This window comes from Herpailurus yagouaroundi, unplaced genomic scaffold, assembly GCF_014898765.1.
Source record: "Herpailurus yagouaroundi ecotype Mexico unplaced genomic scaffold, PumYag 57267, whole genome shotgun sequence".
Lineage (NCBI taxonomy): Eukaryota > Metazoa > Chordata > Mammalia > Carnivora > Felidae > Herpailurus > Herpailurus yagouaroundi.
Window position 1 is genome coordinate 1,290 of NW_024414546.1, and position 5,489 is coordinate 6,778.

A 5,489-nucleotide genomic window follows, 5' to 3' on the forward strand; every position below is an offset into this window, starting at 1 on the left:
GCGCCAGCTCCCACTCGAGGGCTGATCCCAGAGAGGGGACACACATTCCAAAGCTTTTTGGAGCCAATGAGCAGAAGCAGAAGGGAAGCTTGGGGCTGGAGGGTCCTGTGTGTGTGTGTGGAGCGGGGGGCACCCGAGACCTCCTTTCCAGGCCCTGTCCTAACTTTTATCTCCTCCTCCACCCCCTTCTCTCACCCAGATTTGGATCCACCCGTGTCTACCCATCCCCTTCCCTCATCAAAACGAGCAATAAACAATTAGGCATTTGTACATATGAGCACTGCATGCTATGAACCACAAGCATCTTCTTTTATTGGGCTTTTAGCCTCATGGATAGCAAATTTATACAAACTTCCAGTCCATCAAAAAATATGATGACATATAAAACCGGAATACTCCATCCATCATGCCATAAAAAAGATAAAAACTCAATGTGACAATAATTCTGGGAGTAGCAGCCATCACACTAGCATCGACACCTCAAGGGAACTCTAAACATAATGTACTATTTAAAATGGCAGTTGGGTTCAAATTCTGAAATAATCTGGGAGCTCAAAAAAAAAAAAACAACAACAAAAAAACAAAACAAATAACAAAAAACAAAAACACAACCAAAAACCCGGCACTTGGAAATGTGTCTTACTGAACCCAGCTTGCAAAAATGCTGGCCAAGGCAACTAAGCGGATGTGGAAGTGGCTTCAAATTCCTCCACTCCAGGGAGGCCCCACTCTGTAACTTGTACCAAGTACTGGTCCCAGGTAACAACAGCAGGAGACTACCACAGACAGCACCCCGTCTGTATTTAGTACCGACCATGCAAGCACCCAAATCAGGTTCCACAGCGAAGGGGAGAAAGTCACTCAGTGTATGTAATTTATACCTTTCCAATTATACACCTTTGCGAAGGCAGTGATTGGGGAGACTCCCTTCGATTCCGTGATTTCCAACAACACTGCTACAAATGAAAACTGTAGTGATCGAGGACAGGTTTTCCCTTAATGCACTGTTACATCATTAGCCCGTCTTAGTCTGATATTGCAGTTTGGAAGAAATTAATGGGACAGCACATATTTAAGTTTTGCCCTCTTGCTCATTTATGAACTTCTCAGAAAGCCCACAGCAGACTGAGGCTTGGTTTATGACCATAAGCCAGTGCGTACTAAACATCCACTGGTTATCAGGGTCTGCAGGACGAATCAGCTATTTATAGTTCTATTTATAGTTCTCCGACTGCGGGGTAGTTGATAAGTAACAATAAAGTGAAGGCATTTTGAGAACTATTATTCTCCATTACCGCTTCCTGCATTAAATTAAACTCACATAGATAGCAGTGATTTCTTAGTCAAAGCAATTTAAATAAGGATTCAGCGTATTCTTCAAAAAGAAACCATTCTGGAATACAACACCAAAGCATACAGAATCTGTCTCAGGCAAAAAACACACAGGGTGAATCGTGGCTCCAGAGTGAAAAATGAAAGGCCGTTTGTTTTTTATTCTGATTTTCTAGGCAATGACAATGAAACAAATACAAAAATCAGCCATTGCTCAGAACGAAGGTGTCTTACCTTTGTTTACAATAACAGTATTGAAGAGCTTTTCAGAGCTGGCATCTGATGCCTGAAAAACAAGAAAGGGAGAAAAAAATGTGATTATGGTCGTTAATATTGTCATCACCATCATCACTGATTTTCAACCAGTTCACTACATTTTTAGCAAAACCTGACAGGGAAAGCAGCAATTTCCCCCAATCGTCCATAAGGTGGCGCTATTTGACTGCACGAGACAGACCTGCAGTGCAGCTCTTTGCTGGGGGAAAAAATCTGATTTTAAAAACGTGTCCTTATTAGACATATTATCTGTGCAAAACATATTTCTATGAGATGATACACAAAGCGATTCAGCTCATTCACATAATGATTTTGCAATTTCGTTGACAGATCATTATTTTGGAAATGGTGCTTTTTTTTCTTTGAGATGTACAGACATGCCTATTTTTCAATGTTCTTTCACAACCCAGAAATGCCTATTATTTAACGCTATGCTTTTCCCCACTAAAAAGTAATGGCTAGCACTTCCGGAAATTAATTTAAAGATTCAGCTGATGACCTCGAGATCCTTGTTCTTCCTAGCAAACCAGGACGACCTTGGTGTTGAAACAGAAGCAAGCTGACCTGCCCCCGAACCTGACACGATGCACGCCACAAGCGTTACATCCTTCCCATTTTCTAGAATCGTATCTGCTAATTACTACCTACAGTGGCTTGAGGAAAGTGAAATAAACCTGTTTCAACAGCAAGAGTAAAGCCAGGGTAAATTATACACTAATGTTCTGGAAAAGAAACACACAGTTGATTTGGAGGAAAATGCCATAATGCTGTAGAGGCACGGAATATTTGTAGAACTTCTAGAAAAAATTAAACAATTGAAGTAAACATGAGCATCCCCACTACGGTAATCTGAAAATGGACCTGCATTTAAAGTTACAATGGCTATGCTGCAACCCTTGCCATGCAACCCTTGTAAATCATTTGTCTTTCACACTGTATACACAGAGATGCATATTTTGGCAAAGCAAAGCATAGCATGTTGAACAAATATAGAAGGAACTATAAGAATTGGGGAGAGGGTATATCCCAAGTACAGCATATTCCCTGACTCTGGGGCTGGGGGGGCTGACTTTGGGGACAAAGAAGGTACTCAATTTAGCCTTTCTGTGTTATGTTGATGAAAAAGAGATATTCGTATGTATACCTGGGGAACATATTCTGGTTTTCAATGCAAGGGATACAGAAAGACAAAAAATATTTTTATTATGAGTTTTCCCCCCTTTATTTTCCTCCTAACCTCCCTACTGTAGAGGTGGTTCAGAAAATTAATAGGTCAAGGGGAAAAAAATGAATGTATGTGTAAGACAGGGATTGGCCTGCACACACATGTATATACAGTTTAAAATAAACCCAAGATAGCTTTAAAATTTTTTTTTGTATGAATAAAAAATATGCCAAAGTCCTTCCTGACACCTTAGAGGTAATTAAATAAAACTCTACAATAGCTTTTCAGGAAAATAAGCTGCCAAAAAAGTGTGGCATGGAGAAAGAAACAAAATATGCCTTAAACAAATCAGAAAGATTGTTAATAAAGGCAAACATTACAGTAACAGTGCTGTGATATTGCTATCTGTGGTGAGATGTCTAGGAATGTGAGTTTTCCCTGCTAAAAACTCAGAGATAAGCCTGTGTCTCCATTCTTGAATGAAAAAAAGCGTCTCTTAGTTTAAACTGGAAGGACTGTGTTAAATTCATGGCTTTTAAAAACAAACTCCGGCTGATATGTTTAAAAGAAAGAAAAAGACTCCATTAATGACATCATCTTAAAACGGAAATCACCTTTGCGGACACAGGGATTACCTATTAAAATCTGTCCAATTGGCCCAAAGAAATAGGACAATAAATGCAAATGCACCCCGAATGCAGAGAACGTGGGTGAGGAAAGGGAATGGTTCCCGATTGAGCTTTTTATTTGTGTGGGTGTATGAGAGAGATCACACAGGATAGAAGCTGCAGGTTAACAGGCCCTCCGGTTGTCTGAAACACCTCCTTGGGGCTGTGGCCTTTTGTCGGCTCCCCGGCTCTACACAACACTCGCTATTCTCAAGGAGGCGGTTAAGTGTTCCTTATATCTGAAGCCAACTTAGAAAAAGTGATTATGAGGCGGCCAACCAGTAAGTTATTAAGGAAATAAGTCTGGCAGGATATTCAGAGAAGATTAGGAGTGTGCCTGCTAATAAAAGCTGAGCCCTTTAATTTTCTGATGCGTGTCACAAAGCCTGAAACGATGCCTCTTCTGATTGGGGAAGGGGCCGCCTCAAAATAAGCCTCCGCAGGAAAACACCCCAAAGAAAAACACTGCGATGGGACACTGGCTCATCATGAAATGATTCTGGGTCCCTTCCTTCTCCCCACCCAGGTGGTTGAAACTATGGCGGCCCACCGTCCTGAGAAGTCAGCCAGGAGCTTCCTGGCCAAAGTCTGAAGTGGAAACTCCGAGAAAATCCTTTACATTTCCTCCACCAACTTTCCAAATTCGACTTCTGCGTTTAAAGCATCTGTGTAAATTATTTGGCCCTTTATCCTGCGGACGGTTTCTTTTTCATGATTTTTGGAAGAAAAAAAAAAAAAGTCTGCATTTCCTTGTACTACCTGGGCCATTTTCCTGGCCGGTTTTTTACTTTTTTTTTTTTTAACACAGGGGCACCCTTACACGCTAAGGACTTCTACATTTTGTCCTCATTTCGCTTCACGCCCCTCGCTCGGTTTGGGAGGGTGAGGGCGTAAAGTGGCTGCGTCTAAAAAGGACGGAAAAACAAAGCTCTCTCTTGGCTGCTTTTTAATGGGGGGAGGGGGGGAGGGAGAGATTTTTTTTTTTTTGATACTAAAAAAATTACTAGAGGCCGTAGTTGGTGTTTAGGGAAAAGTTAATAAGGCAAACAGACTGGAGGAAAGAGCGCCGAGAATGGGAAAAGGCATGCGAGCCTTCCGCGCAGACGGGGGTGGGATGCGGCCGCTCGGGTTCGAGGGCCACCTCCGTTCTCTCCGGCCGCAGACCCCGGGGCGCCCTCCGCACCCGCGCCCGCAGGAAGACGGACTTCCCAACAAGGGAAGAAGAGAAGCCTCCTCGAAACTTAAGCGCGAGTTCTTCCAGCGACTGCCGCCGATCGCGAGCCCAGACCTCCTCTGCCTTCCCTTGGCACCGCGTGCGGGCCGGGATCCCGAGCTCGGAGCGCCAGCGCCACGCCGCGCCTCGGTCTCCAGCCCGACTGGGCGCAGGCCCCGGCCCGGGCCCCGGCCCCGGGGTCGGCTGGAGCCCCTCGGGACCGGAGGCGCCGGGCCGGCTGCGGCCCCCCGGCCCTGCCGGGCACGTCCGCGCCGCCGCTCCCCGGCCGAGCTCGGCCGGCCCACGGAGGAAAGTACAAAGGCGGGCGGCCAGGCCGCGGAGGGAGGGTGGGAGGGAGGGCAGAGGGAGGAGGGGTGGCGAAGGGGGGCCCGGGCGCGCCAGACGCGAGGCGCCCGCCCCTGCCACCTCTGCCCGCGGGCCCGGCCGCCGCAACAAAGACCCCCGACCCGGCCGCCTCCCTTCCGAGCGCGGGCGGCGAGCGAGGGAGCCGCGCCCCCCGGGGCTGCATTACCTGGTCGCAAAGGGTTAAGCGGTCCTGTCAGCCCCAAGTTCATGGTTTGGTTCCTTAGCAGGGCTCACGATGGGGGATCGGCAGAGACCAGGGGGAAAAAAGCGGCCAAACACACGAAGAGAAAACGCCCAACTCCGACCGGGCTGCGTCCGCAAGTCTGTCCTCGGTTCCTCGCGAAAGTCTGAAAGCGGATGCACGGGACCCAAATCCGTACGAGAGCAGCAGCTGGCGGCGGCCGAGCGCCAGCGCCGCGCACACATCCAGCGCGGCCGAGGCCGGGCGGCGGGCGGCGGGGGGAGCGCC

The 5,489-nt window shown here is 47.1% G+C and overlaps 1 long non-coding RNA gene across 1 annotated transcript; it reads right to left on the reverse strand.

Moving 5' to 3' along the window:
* Positions 1 to 285: 285 nt before the first annotated feature.
* Positions 286 to 5,483, reverse strand: LOC121024127 (uncharacterized). Its single transcript, XR_005787615.1, has 2 exons — positions 5,187 to 5,483; positions 286 to 1,618 (listed from the first exon to the last, which is right to left on the reverse strand). It is a non-coding gene; the product is annotated as an uncharacterized LOC121024127 (long non-coding RNA).
* Positions 5,484 to 5,489: the final 6 nt, after the last annotated feature.